At 37.6% G+C, this 15,742-nt stretch overlaps 2 protein-coding genes across 5 annotated transcripts in view; both read right to left on the bottom strand.

Annotated features, from left to right (window-relative positions):
• Positions 1-15,742, bottom strand: part of GABRA4 (gamma-aminobutyric acid type A receptor subunit alpha4) — a 142,982-nt gene that overhangs the window by 43,228 nt on the left and 84,012 nt on the right. The gene's annotated exons all lie outside the window — the stretch shown is intronic.
• LOC125164161 (cytochrome c oxidase subunit 7B2, mitochondrial) overlaps positions 1-15,742 on the bottom strand; it is a 166,022-nt gene that overhangs the window by 148,826 nt on the left and 1,454 nt on the right. The window lies entirely within an intron of this gene.

Below are 15,742 nucleotides of genomic sequence, written 5' to 3'. Positions count from 1 at the left end.
CTTCCTTGTTAGGTCTGGCCGTGGACCTAAAGTATAGTCCTATTAGAGACCTGCCACCTGCTCCCTAGATTTAGGTTCTATCACAAACAGTCTCAGCATTGAATTCTTCCCCATATTCACCAGGCCTACCACCACATCACTCTTCTTCAAGTCAGAGATACTCTCACACACTTTAACTCTCATTTTACTGACTACTCAACTCTGTTTTCCAATGCTGTTTTTGTGCATCCAAGCAGGCTGGGTATTACATGTGTATGTGTGTGTGTGTGTGTGTGTGTGTGTGTGTGTGTGTGTGTGTGAGAGAGAGAGAGAGAGAGAGAGAGAGAGAGGAAGAGATGGAGGGAGAAGAGAGAGAGATTAGAAAGGTATGACAAAAGGATGAATATTAAAGTACAGGGTAATGGTGAACATGGAAAGAATGAAGTCTAATTTCAAGTGAAAAGAATGCCTTCTGAGGAGTAGTTAATGAGGACAAAAAGTCAAATCCCCTCATCTTCTTGTTGTTGTTTTTTCAAGTTTTATTTATTTGTTGGGGGGAGGCAGGTGCAGAGAGAGAGAGAGAGAGAATCCCAAGCAAGCTCCACTGACAGCACAGAGACCGATGCAGGGCTCCATCCCATGAACAATGAGATCATGACCTGAGCTAAAATCAAGAGCTGGACGCTTAACTGACTGAGCCACCTAGGCACCCCCACCCCCATCTATTTTTATTAAGATACTTAAGACAAGAACAAAGGGCTATGAATCCAAATACTGCTCAATAAACACTATTGGCTGACCCTAACTATGTAAGCACATACACAGATACACCCACACTAAAATAAAAGTGATAATATACCAAGATTTTAATAATGGATTTTTCTGAGAACTGGAATTTTGAAAAAAAATGACTTTTCTGCTTTTTTCTGCAACTGTTGTTTTTCCAATATTTCCTCATTAATCTAGTATATGTTACTAGAAAAAATGATTTATGCAAATGAATAAATGCCAGCAGCATGAATACTAGAAAATTCACCTAAGCATTAAAACCTCTGACCTGCACAGCCAGCAGAGCTCAGCTCTAGAAATAATGAATCTAGCTGAAGGCAGTAAGACAACAGACTTAAGCCCCTACTACATAGAATCTGGAATGAATCCTGAAGCTTTATGTTACTCTAGTGTGCTTGAGTAGAAAAACCGCCTAAGTCTAGGCCTTCCTTAGTACATGGCATATTTTCATAATCACAAGGATTTGGCTTCTGTTCTAGTATAGATTAGCTGCTAAATGCTGGGTCTGGGTCTGGCTGGGAACTATAATGAATTTGACTATGGATATACTCCCTACACCTATCCCAACAGAAGGATACTGCTCTAAAGCAAACAGAGCCCCTAGGACATTAATGATGCCTTATTTATTCATTCAGTAAATATTTACTTAGTGCCTAACAGGCATTTTAGACTCAGGGAATTTAAGAGAGGACAAATCAGACCATGTCAGGTCACACACCCATCTTACATTCTACTTGGAGATACAGCAATAAACAAAAATATAAGAAATAATAATAATAAAGGAGAAGGATGCTACTTTGAACAGGACAAGCAATGAGGTTTTCTCTCAAGCTGACACTTAAACAGAGATTGAAAGAAATACAACAGAAAATCATGTGAACGTTTGGGTGACGATCACTCTGGACAGAGGCAACAGAAGTTCAAGGACTGACGTAGAGTCCTTCCTGTATTGAAGAGCAAAGCAGCTGGAGAATAGTGACCAGGGACAGAAACTAGTTAGTCTGGAATCAGATAATATATGGCCTTTAGGCCATAGTTAAGATTTTTAATTTTATTAAGCGTGATAGGAAATCATTAGAGGGTTTTATTCAGAGTGTAACTGCATATTTACACTTTAAATGGATGCTTCTGACCATGTGTAAAGTATAGCTAAATGGAAGCAAGAATATGTTGCAGGGAGTATGGCCAGAGTCGCAAAAGATAATTCCACAAACAAAGTACAGTTAAGTGAAGGTCCTCATACGGTCCTCAGTCGGAATGAGGCCCCACTCCAGAATGAAGTTCTTTTTATTAGGATAATTGCTAAAGACTATGTGCATAAAGTCAGGTAAGCAAGCGTTTTAATCAATCTAATGGTTTGGCTTTTCAAGGTTGAATTTTAAGTTAACTGGTTTCTGTAACACTAGGGTCAGGTCTCTGAGGGAGGATCCAGCCTGGACAATGATTTTTTTTTATTTTTTTTTTAATGTTTATTTATTTTTGAGACAGAGAGAGAAAGAGCATGAACGGGGGAGGGTCAGAGAGAGAGATACAGAATCTGAAACAGGCTCAGAGCGCGGGGCTCAAACTCACAGACCGCGAGATCATGACCTGAGCAAAGTCGGATGCTTAACTGACTGAGCCACCCAGACACCCCTGGCTGAACAATGTTAATGGCTCTAGGCATTCCTTAGGAGCTGCAGCCCCATTCAGCTGTGTAAACATGGCCTAAGGCCTTGCACCTTCTCCAGCCTTTCCCTTTTGAAGTCTTCTCCTTTGATGCTTCTCTCCTGCATCTCCCACAAGAAGAGATACAAGAGGTAGGAGAATAAGATACTAGAACAATCTAATCAATAAATGATGAGAACATCTCATCATTTAATTTTGGCCTTTGGAACAGAGAATTAAAAAGAAAAGAATCAAAAGTTTTTCTAGACTTAGTTTATTAATAGAAGAAAGAGGTAATATCAAGGTAACTTCAGGATTGGAAAAAAGAATATAAATTTGAAAGGGAAAGCAGCAAATTAATTTTTATGCATAATTGGGTCCAGGCTAGAAATGATGATGGCTTGAATGAAAGATGATGACAACAGAAATGGAGCTCAGAGGTACCAACCTACTTTTATTTTCAAATGCCTTGTATTATTATGGTGGTTGTGCTATTGGTAAATGTACTCAACAGCAATTTCATGACTTACACACCAATGACAACAGAAGGTGGAGCTCAGATTCAGTTTTGTTGATGTGGGATGTGAAATGAGGATTGACAAGATGAAATTAAAATTTTTGACCTGCTAGCATTTACTTGAAGGGGAATACTATAGGAAAAACAGATTTGGTACACAAGAATAAAGAATTCAATCTGGATATACCAGGTTTAGGTACAAAGTTGGATATGGGTCTGAAGTTCAGGGGAAAGATTCAAGTCACAGAACCTGGGTGATCTTTAATATAAGGATGGTAATTTAAAGACCACCTAGGAAGTGAATGCATCTGAAAAAAAGGAAGTGTCCAGGGTCAGAGTCCTGGGGCACTTCAACAATTAAGGTCAGAATGAGACAGGGAACCAACAGAGGACTGAAAGGGAGTAGAGACAAAAAGATCAGGAAAAAAGATGCCCCCTAAAGCCAAATGAACAAAGTGTCTAAGAGAATACACAGTGAGTAACACAACTATGTAGTTCCCTTGTCTTCTCTCTGATCTCAGTGCCCTGCAGGAAAAACATTAGCTTATGTCAAATTTAAGTATTCCCCATGCCTTTGAAATGTATGTAGTAGAGTAGTGAATACCAGGCCATCCCATTATGGCTAAGTTTGTTTAGCCCTCTTGGTTCTTCCCCTTCTTCTCCAGCCTGTATCACTGTAATGACACTGGATTAAGCACAAGCTAAAGAGACCACAGATTCTTCAAAAATCACACATCCTGAAAGCTACGTTTGTGGGCATTGTAAAGCAAAATTAAATTACAGGCATATTATTCTAACGCAGTGAAGAGAAAATGAGTCTTAGATATAAGTAGGTTTCTTTTGTGCCAGCTCTGTGCAATGGACCTCTTCTGTATTTGTTTGTTTTCTTATTCTTTCACCCTATTCTGTTAAATTTATTTTTAGCTATTCTTGGGCATCCTTCAGGAAAGGCAAATACTAAGGACTATAATTGAGTACAACCTAAAGGTTCCAAATAACAGTCTACTTAACACATCAATGTCAAAGAAAAAGCACCTTTCCTCCTAGGAGAATCAGATTCCCTCTTGTTAACTCCAGCAGCTTGTGAGTCTTCCTGACTTTGATATTAATTGCAGGGATTATTGGTATTACTGTTATAGGTTATAGTATAGGCTAAAAAGAAGAACAGTATCACAAGTGTTCTTTATCAGACATCACTGATATCGTTGATATTAGTGGGACAACTCTATCAGGAATGTCAGTCACATGAGTTAATACAGGTAGACAGCAGAAGTGTACATCTTTTAAGTCAATATCACGTATCTTTATTTCTATTATCCATGATAGCATTTATGATGTATCTCACAGTTGGTATTTACTGGCTTGGCCATGATAGAGAAACTGAAGCACACAAGGGCAAGCATTCCTTGCCTGTGAGTTACTTTGGGGACTTGCCATCAGTTTGTACAGAAGGTGGAGCTCAGTGAACTTTAAAAGGTGATTTACTTCAATGGTGCCTGCCTCCTTCACCCCAAACTTTGGCTTTCTTCCCCACATCCCATTTCCTTAGAAAAAATGACTCATTGCAAGGAAATAAAATCAAAGTAGCCCCCACATCTTCAGAAAATAAGAACCAAAATAGATCACTGTATCCCCAGACCACTAGCTGCTTTGAGATTTTATTGTTGCTGTGGAAATAATTTTTTTTATTAATAAATATGGTTGGGGAAATGACTAAATTTATTTTTCTAAATTTTGTTGCATTTGTCATTTTAACATATAATTATCTACTTTCTTACTTAAATTTATATATATGGTTTTGTATTTTTCCCCAAATTACGTAAGCTCCAGTCTGCACCAAACCCTCAGCTCCCTGAGGGAAAATGTATTCATTAAAATCACATAGCTGGAAACGATTATAAGTGGACTTTGAAGCTTTGGGCTGTTTGGTCTCAAAGAGTTCTTTCTATAGCACCATTACCACCTTCATCATTCAAACCTCAGTGTTAATGAATTTCATCTTCTCTTGAGACTAAATAATTGTGAAGAGGAGAGAAAAATCAATGAGGATTTTAGAGAAAAGGATATTATTAGGCACACAAAGAAGAGGCTAGAGGTACCTAAAGATAACCTATTCCTACTTCATAATTTTGCCTAGACTTGTGCTACTGGTCTCATGTTATAGTGCTAGCTAAAAAGAATTAAGTGTACATGAGTACACACTTTTATTTTGTCCGTACCCTTGCATTTCTAAAAATTTGACTATGGTTTCACAATTGGCGTGCCCATGAGATTGTCTGATGGAAAAAGAAAAATCTGCAGTACACCCTTTGTTTACAGAAATCTTTATCTCAGAGGTACCAACCTACTTTTATTTTCAGATGCCTTGTATTATTATGGTGGTTGTGCTATTGGTAAATGTACTCAACAGCAATTTCATGACTTACACACCCAATTAATAAAATAAATAATTGAAACTAGCATTAAGCATGCTAATAAGTCTACAGGATTATTTCCTAAAACAATTACACCAATAAAACAAAGGTTACAACAGGCAGATAGACAAGCCAATTACACTTTGAGATTTGATTTTTGGGGGGGGGGGGATGGGGGAAGATTCATCGTTGCTTTGCTATTAAAGCTGGTGGAAAAGCCTTTCTCTGGGGACTACTTTCCTAATTCATTTGGTACCATGCTAGCACTAACAAAGGAAAAAAATGGACTAAAAGCACAAGGTTCTATAATAGGAATAAACTTCAACGCACCTAATACACAGTTAGGGCAATTGAACATTGTTATTTTTTGCCAATAGCAAGCAACAGGCACCTTTTTTGCTTTTATTAATGCAGCTCAGCTGATATGAACAGACAGAATTGAAAGAATTGAAAGTGCTTTATTATTTGCAGCCAAATTTCAATTTTCTCTTTCAAGTACAGTTGAATGCATTTTCTTTGCAAGCCAAAGACAGAAGATCTTGATTACTATTGCAAGAATAATCTCAGCCTTTGTGTGAAGAATATAGGGAAAATAAATAGTCTCTCTGGATGATGTGTCAGCTTGTGAACTTACAAAATAAGATATATTCTTAGAGGTAGGAAAATTAAATTAAGGTGAAATGGTACACCCATTAAAATGACAAATGAAGGCTTATTTTTGTAGGCCATCGCTGGCTTCCCAATTGTCCTTTGTCCTTAGCTTCACCCTAGGAGCACAGGCCACAGAACCAGAAACAAACAGGGTCAAGTGTCTGGAAATACAGGTCACTCAGGCTGTGAGCCCCATCGTGAATTGCTGGCACTATTGTAAAATTAAGGTGTCAACCCTTCTATCCCCTACCACCACTCTTATTTCAGGTCTTTAGGTGGAAATAGAGTTGGTATCTCTCCAGATTTCATCTCATTTTTATCCACATAAAAATTATCAATCCAACACCATCTCAGCCAAGCACTCATCCTCTCGAGTATTAGGAAAAGCTGTATTTTTTGGTGTTATCTTTATTTGATCCCCACTCAACAGATAAACATCACCTGGGCATCTGCTAAGAAACAGAATAGTCACTGCCTGCATTAACAGAAGACACAATTTAGGAGCCAGACCATTATTGCCCCCTGTATTCTGTTTCTTCAAGCACCCCTCAGGATAACCCCTATGGCTGCCATCTCTGTACTGCTCGCCCATCACCACATGCACTCTTAACCTCTCTTCTCTCTCACTGCTCAAATTTAATGGCTTATTCACAATTTATCTGACACATCATTCTGCAATAGTGGGTGACAGTGGTTTAATGTGCAAACTGACATGAATATAAGAGTTCAGGTCTCCCCCCATTTCATACCCCACTTCATCCTGGATAATATTTTAAACCAAGAAATTAATGAGGATTTCTCAGACCTCATTTTCTTTTAACTCACTTCAAACTTTGATGCAGCTAACCACAAGTTGTATAAGCTCAGACAGTTGGGTTTTCTGTTTTTGGTAATGCAAGTGCCTGACTTCAGTTTTCTTGTTTTTTATTTTTTGTTTTTAATGTTTATTTATTTTTGAGACAGAGCATGAGTGGGGAAGGAGCAGAGAGAGAGGGAGACACAGAATCCAAAGCAGGGTCCAGGCTCCGAGTTGTCAGCACAGAGCCTGACGTAGGGCTTGAACCCACAAACCATGAGATCATGACCCGAGTGTAAGTCGGACGCCCAAGTGACTGAGCCACCCAGGCGCCCCTTAAGTTTTGACTATTAAGGCACTGGCTTCAAACAGGCATCCCCTTCAAAGATGGCTCTCCTGAATAAACACATTGTCAGGGGCGCCCGGGTGGCTCAGTCTGTTAAGTGTCCTTGATTTTGGCTCAAGTCATGATCTCACGATTCACGACTTAGGCTCCTGAGTTCAAGCCCCACGTTGGGCTCTATGCTAACACTGCAGTGCCTTCTTGGGATTCTCTCTCTCTCTCTCTCTCTTTTTGAGGGAGAGAGACAGAAAGAGAGAGAAAGAGAGAGAGAAAGCGAAAGCAGGGTAGGGGCAGAGAGAGGGAGACACAGAATCCAAAGCAGTCAGTCTCCAGGCTCTGAGCTCTGTCAGCACAGAGCCCAATGTGGGGCTTGAACTCTCAAAACCTGAGATCATAACCTGAGCCGAAGTCAGATGCTTAACCGACTGAGCCACCCAGGCGCCCCGTACACTTTGTAAAAACTGAATAAACACACTGTTAGCTATGAAACTAGATAAAGAGTCAGGTGACGCCCCAGGCTTCTTTGTTTCAGAGATCTTGGTTGATTTCACTAACTGCCCACTTGGGCTGCTTGTCTTTTCTCTTCCTGCACTTTAAATTCTCACTTTTATGTTGTAAATTCACCAGTAAACAGCTCTAGACCCTCTACCCTGGATCCCAATACAAGCAGAACCCCAAGTCCACACCTTTTCCCTCCCTCCCTCTCTTCTTCTCTCTCATCTCCCTCTGGACCGTGTTGTGTGGCCCCAAGTATGCCATGTAACTTCTAAGAATTCTAAGTAGTAAACTTTTTTTCAAAGTTTCTTGATGGTTACTCCAGTCCAGCCACAACGCTCGTTATCCATAGGCTGAGACTGGCACACAACACCACATTAATTTGGTATCGCTATTTCTTCAGCTTCCCTAAGTATACTGGCTACGTTCTCTGAACCTCATCTCTTTGTTTTTCCTCCTAGCTCTCTTTGAGCTATCTCTCTAACATCTATTTTTTGGGAGGCACCTGGGTGGCTCAGTCGGTTGAGCATCTGACTTCGGCTCAGGTCATGATCTCGCGGTCTGTGAGTTCGAGCCCCATGTCAGGCTCTGTGCTGACAGCTCAGAGCCTGGAGCCTGCTTCGGATTCTGTGTCTCCCTCTCTCTCTGCCCCTCCCCCACTCATGCTCTGTCTCTCTCTGTCTCAGAAATAAATGTTAAAAAAATTTTTTTAATCTACTTTTTGGGCCTTATAACTCAGAAGGTGTACTCACTCTCATAAAAGCTACCACCTTTAGATTGATGAATTCTCCTAACTAGAATTCTGGTAACATATGTTCAATGTCTATACAGAGATTTTTCTCCTGGATCTAGTCACTGGCCAATACCCAAATATGCATAAAAACTAATTTACTGCTTTCCTTTCCAAAATTATATTCTTTTTTCAGAATCCTGAGGTTACCTCTAAATGACCTCTTTCTTCCATTCATAAATTAAGTCTGGAAAAGCTGTTGATTCTTCTTTTGAATTCTCTGTTCCAAAGGCCAAAATTAAATTAGATGTTCTCATCATTTATTGCTTAGGTTATGCCAGTATTTCCCTAATTGGTCTTCCTGACACATATCTCTTTCCATTCAATCTACCAATGACAAATTTTCCTAAAATACTGTTTCTCATTCTTTTGCCTTCCTGTTTAAAAACTGTGATGACCCTACACTGCCCAAAGCATATTATCTTAAACTCTTTGGTCTAACCTGATAGGTTCATTGCTAATAGCATATCTCTTTCTGTCCCCTAATCACAGAAGTAACCAATAATGAATCACAGTGTACTTTAAAATTATCTTATAAAATCATGAAGTAAGGGGTTGTTTCATCACTTCTTGTTTACCAGTGTACATCGCTAGAAAAAAAAAAAAATTAACATGCATTCAGAAAATGGTCTTAGTTCACGTTAGTATCCCTACCTGATATGCTGTCTTCTATCTTCTTATGAAAAGCAAAGCCCAACTCATATACCATATCCTCCACTAAACATTATCAATACTTCAACCTGTACTGATCCTTCTTTATCGATTCCTACAGATTCACAACATCCTGTATTGTACTTCATGTGAAGTAACTTTGTCTTTCCAGCTAGGTATTACAGTACCCTGTTTGAAAAGCCATCAGAGTATTAAACAGAAATTTTTAAAAATCTGAACCTTTATAATTAGAATCTAAAAGATGAGTTAAGAAATGTGGCAAATAAGAGATTATCTTCTAACTACTAGAATTAGCTACCAGTAGAGAATGAAGTCTCTGTATGTTAGTAGACATAAAACCCATTTTTATAAAGCTCCTAAGAGAATGGAAACCTAAGAGCACTTCAAGGAGGCCCATGTGTCTAAGTGATATATGTACATATACATAATGTGGGGAACTCTTTCACCAAGGAAGGTTACTGACTTGTGAGGTAAATAGTCTTCCATGAGGAAAATACAGACTCCTCTCTGTAGATTTCAAGGCTCTTGACAAACACTACCCAACCTAAATTTCAGCCACGAATTCATTTCATACATGTAATAAATAAAAAGTAATTTCCATTTTATTGATTCTGTCTGCAACATAAATATAGGCATTTTTAACATATTAAAATAATAAGCATTAGTTATTATTACAATGTCAATCATTTGTAGAGTACTTGCTATGCCCAGGTACAGTATTAACATCTTTTATTCAGCAGAAATGATAACAATGATATAACATATATATAAGAAAATAAAACATTCCTGGATTTCTCAATGTTCCAATGTATTTACTATAAAGTTAGAGAATCTTTTCATTTATCCTTGAAAATATTTTCATATATTACAGGATTAAATCTGTAACCATTTCTTCCCCACATTATGGTGCTAACTGCTCTGATCTGAAAGAATAATAAAACTTATCTTCCATAAAGACAAAAGGTTACATCCTGGGACAGGTACCTAGGTACTGGCTAAAAGTGCTAGGGAGACTATTTCTAGGTGTTTACATTTCATGCAGGAATGAGACCCAAGACTTAGAGACCTCTCTAGGTCTGAGACACCCAGAGCTATCTGAGTTTTGGGGAGAGTTTACTTACAGACCAACGTGTTATAGTTAGCAATCAGGCCCATAATGTTTCCAAGGAGACTCTTGCAGGAGGGGAGAAAGATAGCTGCCTCCTTACCACTCAATAAGCAGAGAAAAATGGTTTTTTTCATGTTCTTCACCTATGGACAGCTGTGCTACTTTTGTTGCAAAGTAGCATTATGTCACCACAAATGTAAGGTCAGAGACTTTTATTATTTAGGAAAATCTGTCACTGATATAAAACACCATATGTGTGCATTCAAAATAAAATAAATATAAATATTAAAAACCTGAAACCCAACACAGTGTGAACTTACAGTCTTGGCAGTTCTGAAAATTCACACGTACAACACATAACTTACTTTATTTCCACATCTCATTATAATTTCTGCCTCTGATAACTTAGCCTAATACAAAACTTCAATCTTGGTTTTTAAATTTAGATTTTTCCTGTGATTTCTCACTCTGGTTTCAGAAAACCATATGTAACACTGAGGCATCAAGAGTGGTATGCAACTCTTGATCCTTGTTCATTTCTCTGCACATATCTTATGGCAACATAACTTGTCATATGTTCCCTCCACACAGACATTAAACACAGGTTACTGGAGTGTGTAGTGAAATCGTGATGTCCTTGCTGATTTGATTCCCACCTCAGTTAGGAGGCATAATCAAGTCTCTGAAATTTCAAATGAATCACCCTATTGTCCATACCATTGACTTCTCATCTTGATAAAGGCAGGAGAGGGAAAGGTCAATAACTGGTACTCCTGCTCAAATTCTAACAGTTAAGAGATACAGGGGAGTTGGCTTATGGAGAGATCAAAATTTTACTTCTGTATCTGATGAGAGCAGATAGGGAAGACTATCTATTTAGGGAAGGTTTATCTATTAATGTGTTTTCTAGTACTGAATCCAAAATTAGACTTTCTCATTCAGTATCAGCAGGATAGTATGGGGACAGTCATTCTCCTACCCTTGTAACATGGTAAAATGGAGAGCAGAAGCAGCTTCCTGAGGACAGCTCAATCCCAACAAGGGGAGAAGAGACTCCCAGTCTCTTCTCAATTCACCAAATAACTCCCTGAACTACTCAAGTAGAAGTTAGAGGCCTAATATGTTAGGACAATGGATCATACACATAAAAGGAAGCATCGGAAGTAGGAAGAAAACATTCAATAATCCCTCCTACATACCAATATTCTACAGCTTTCTATTCTCCTAAACCACTGTGCTTAATCATGAAGCTTCGGCTGAACCAAGGTATTGTCCCCCCAGAGAAAAGGATCAGCAATCTATCAAGACATTACTGCTCCTATCTTTTTGAGTAACCTACCCCACCTGTGATTTTGGGTATCCTGCTGCGACCACTATTAGCAGTGCAGATTTTTGAGCCCAGAATCCTTCAAAATAGTCCAAAAACACATTAATTAAATATGTAGCCATTCTATATCCAAAGCTGAAAATGTTTTCTCAATTCTATTTCCCATCCCAAATTATGAACAGCTTATTATCTAGGATTTGCTACAATTAGATCGAATGGCTTAAATTCTAAGAACAAAAGTCTAACATTATAGATATTCCAAATTTGAAAATAACCTCCTTAAACTACTAAATTCCCAAAGAGAAATTAAAGTCCAAAGATTAAATTACCCTGACAGTTATATACAAATACAAAACAAATTAAAGTTCAAAGAAATTGATGTCTACAGTCAAATTTTCATGCCCCTGTAAGGTACAACTCCATGAAGTTAAAATCGTACTACTTAGTTCAAAGTCCAAGACAAATACCTTCCTTACAAATTTCTTCTACTTCCTCTCAGTAAGTCATTCTCAATGTCTAGGATAAGTACAGTTCTTTCAGGGATTCAGAAATTGCATCATGTCAAAGACAAGTTTTTACTAACTACATTTTAAAGAATCTAAAAAACAGTCATCTGGAAAAAATATGACGTTGAATTGTATATCATATTCCATGACCACTGAAAAATTCAAAAGGAATCAAAGATTTAAATGAAAAAAGGAAAAAAAAATATAACCATGAAAGTTCTAGAAGAGAAAAATTCCTTTATAAATTGGAGAAAGACACTTCTAAACATGATTCAAAACCATAAAAGAAATACTTGTATATTACATAACATTAAAAAAAATAACCAGGATCAAAAAACAAATGACCCACTTGGGGGAAAAAAAATTAAAACTCACATCACAGGCAAAAGGTCCATTCCCCTCAAAATATAAAGAACAGGTAAATATCTAACAGAAGTAAAACACTAAAAACTCCCTATAGAAAATGAGCAAAGAGGGACGCCTGGGTGGCTCAGTCGGTTAAGCGTCAGACTTCAGCTCAGGTCAAGATCTCATGGTCCATGAGTTCGAGCCCCGCGTCAGGCTCTGGGCTGATGGCTCAGAGCCTGGAGCCTGCTTCCGATTCTGTGTCTTCCTCTCTCTCTGCCCCTCCCCCGTTCATGCTCTGTCTCTCTCTGTCTCAAAAATAAATAAACGTTAAAAAATTAAAAAAAGAAAAAAAAAAAAAGAAAATGAGCAAAGAAATGACGGCCAATTCACACAAAAAAATTCAAATGGCCTTTCAACAAATGAAAAGACACTCAACTCATTCATATCTTATCATTAATAAATAAAAAATTAAAACAACCCTGAAAAAATATTTTTCACCTATCAGACTGACAAAAATGTGAACATTTCTGTTGATAAGGCTACGATGAAGCAGAATGAGACTCATGGAATTTGGTAATATATAAACAATAGTACATATTCATTTATCTGATTCAGCAGTTCAACTTCTAAGAATTTATACTACAGATATGATACATCTGCCAAGAATGACAAGTATATACATTTATTACCACACTATTTGTAACTGCAGAAAAGTGGACATCACCCAAATGTCCACCAAGAGACTGTTTAAATAAACTATGACATGATATACAGTAAAAATTAAAAAATAAACTGTGACAAATTCACATAATACAATATTAACACTGTGCAGCAGTAAAAACAAGTGAAAAGCTCCTCTATATACTGATATGGAAGTATTTCCAGAATATGCAGTTAAGTGAAGAAAAAAAAAAAAACCAAGGTGCAGACAGTATATAAAGTTTGCTTTCTTTTGTAAAGAAAAGGAAAAATTAAGAAAATATATTTGTAATTGCATTTTAAAAAATGACACGAGAGGCATATATAGTATAGAACATACTAAATCATCTACCTAACTAGTCTAACTTGAGCAAGACTGCCTGGGTCTGTCTCTGCCACTTACAAATTAATTAACTTTTTTAGACCTATCTATAAAATAGGAATTATAGGAATTCTTCCATAATAGGGTTGATACACAAAATAAAAGAGCTAACATTTGCAAAATACACAGGTCAGTATTGGGCACTTAGTATTATAGACTTGTTTGTTAAACACCTAGATAAGTAAAATGCAAAGTGGACAAAAGACTTGTCAATGTATACTTTTCTTTATATCACTCTAGTTTCTGAACTATTAGTTTTTGAATTTTGTATGATTCAAAAATTACAGTAAATGAAAATATAAACTTAACAAACCTGGCCCCACATCCAAGTTTAAATACAAGCCATTCTCAGATCAGATTACTTCCCAAAACACTGTGTTCCTAGAAACCAGAACTGAGTAACATCTCAAGGAAAAACGAACCTGGCAATATTCTTGGTTTCAGCTCAATTAGGATGCTTGTCAGTTTGTGTGAGTAGCAGATTCCATAAAATTTCTATTAAAGCACTAATTCTGACACTACAGATTCATCATATCTAGGGACACAATGCACTTAGCATACTGTTGTCTCTCACAGAATAACATTTGTGACATTCCTGCCTTCCAGAAAACTTCAAACATTTTCAACCCCAATCACCAAATTGTATTTGAAGTACAATATATTCCTCTGCAACCTACCTCAAAAATCTCTTCATTTCTTTTCCTTCCTTTAACCTCCTGTCCCTGGCACTCTGCAACTGCTGGAAGTGGACTCTATATTATGAAACCGGGGCTACTACCTTCAGTAAACACATATTTTGAATCCTATACTACAAGGGGCACTTTCCACCACCTCATTCTGGAATTGCAAAGCTAGTGAGGCCTGCCTCTTAGAGAGGGTTTCTCTCTCATCTCATTTGTTTCGGCTGGCAAATCACTCTCAACTGAGATTCCGGAACTGAGGTTTCAACCGATGCTTCTGAAGCCTGAACCCCTAGAGGCCCAGTAAGAACCAATACCTCTTCCATGTGCTCCTCCAGGCACTGTCTTTCATCATCGAATTGTTCAGACCTTGAATAGCATTTTTTTTCTGCAGCAATGAAATATGCCTCTAGTGTTCATTTTCTTCCATCCTCGTCTACACTTTTCAGTTTAAATTTTTTAGTATGTTTAATATGTTTAGAAAGGCGAGTTTCTAACTACCTAATCTATTAATTTGGTCTCTTCAAAACATACAGGATTACTGCTGATTGCTGGAAATGAGTATTTGGCTTCCTTTTTATGTTTTTTAGATGTTAGGGTTTGTTTCCTAATATATGCCTCTATTTATTAAATTCCAGAATCTTCTCTAAAAGCAATGATGAAACCATTCAATTCTGAGTTTACTAAAAGCACCTACTCTTAAAAATTTTTTTTTTTTTCTCCTCCACTTCCCTGGGATGCATAATTCCACACAGCATCTTTTCTCCCACCAACGGAATCATCCCCATCCAAGCTTGGATCTAACTCATCCTCTTGCCTGACTCCTTTCAATATGCCCTATTTGCTGAGTCTTGTCTCGAGACCTAATTCTTGGTTGTTCCTTCTAAGCACAAACTGTACTTCTGTACAAACCTACAATTACTATATTACCTTAAAAATCAACCAATGGTACTCTGTGCATTCTACAGGTCTTCTTAGTCTTTCCCAATCTTTAAGATGCTGTTCTGATAATATCTTTTACATCATCCCTTATCTGTGATCTCTCAGTACTTTTCCGACTCTTTTTGAGGGAGTCCTTCCACTTGAGATCTTTCCTCTTCCTTTTTGATTAACTGGAGACCTACCCCCCTATTTCAATCTGGTAACAACCGAACACCTTTCCCTTTTCCAATACTCTTTTGAAGAGAATTTACATCCCTCCGACTCACCATTTCTCTCTCACAGATGTCTACTTGAACGTCGAATTATTTTCTGTCACCTTTATCAAGTTCGTCCCCTAATTTCTCTAGATTTTTCCTAAAAAAGTTTTATTTTCCTCCAGCTGATTTTTTTGTTTCCAATTCTTTCCGTTACTCTACATTAACACTGAAGCACAAGTTTTAAGTGACTCTAACCCCTTAAATTCCTAAGCAAGATCAATTATTAGAGCCAGAGCATTCCAAGCACAGCCCTTTTTTTTTTTTTTTTTTTTTTTACTGGCTTTCTAAGCCACCTTTTTTGCAACATTTTATTTTTGATCCTCAATTTAAGGAGAAGGTATATGCTCTTTACAGTAAAGACCCCTAATCTTCCTTAATTTGATATCCATCAATCTCCTAT

This window comes from Prionailurus viverrinus, chromosome B1 (assembly GCF_022837055.1).
Source record: "Prionailurus viverrinus isolate Anna chromosome B1, UM_Priviv_1.0, whole genome shotgun sequence".
Lineage (NCBI taxonomy): Eukaryota > Metazoa > Chordata > Mammalia > Carnivora > Felidae > Prionailurus > Prionailurus viverrinus.
The sequence above is the reverse complement of the archived record's forward strand: the minus strand, read 5'-3'. Positions and strand labels throughout refer to the sequence as shown.